The 425-nt window shown below is 59.5% G+C and overlaps 1 protein-coding gene across 1 annotated transcript in view; it reads left to right on the top strand.

The window, feature by feature from the left end:
* MTA1 (metastasis associated 1) overlaps positions 1-425 on the top strand; it is a 22,771-nt gene that overhangs the window by 14,393 nt on the left and 7,953 nt on the right. The gene's annotated exons all lie outside the window — the stretch shown is intronic.

Raw genomic sequence — 425 nt, 5'->3', positions numbered from 1 at the left:
GGTCAGGGCTGGGTCTCAAGGTCCTCACCATCTTTCTCTTTTTTAATAGATTTTTATTGATCTCAGAGAGGAAGGGACAGGGAGAGAGAGAGAAGCATCAGTGATGAGAGAGGATCATGATCAGCTGCCTCCTGCACGCCCAACACTGGGGATCGAGCCCACTACCCGGGCCTGTGCCCTGACCCGGCATCAAACCCGGGACCTCCTGGTTCCTAGGTCGATGCTCAGCCCCTGAGCCACGCCGGCCGGGCTGCTTGTTGTTTTTAACCAGCTGACCTCTCCTTGCCGTGTCCTCCATGAATGTCCCTTGAGGGTGTGTCCTCGCGTGGGCCAGCGCCCTCGGATCCTCCCCGCCCCGTCTCCTGAAACACTTGCCCTCCTCAGAAAGGAGGACGAGGGGCCTGGGGTCGCTCGCGGCTGTGTCT

Source organism: Myotis brandtii, unplaced genomic scaffold (genome assembly GCF_000412655.1).
Source record: "Myotis brandtii unplaced genomic scaffold, ASM41265v1 scaffold1057, whole genome shotgun sequence".
NCBI lineage: Eukaryota > Metazoa > Chordata > Mammalia > Chiroptera > Vespertilionidae > Myotis > Myotis brandtii.
The sequence above is the reverse complement of the archived record's forward strand: the minus strand, read 5'-3'. Positions and strand labels throughout refer to the sequence as shown.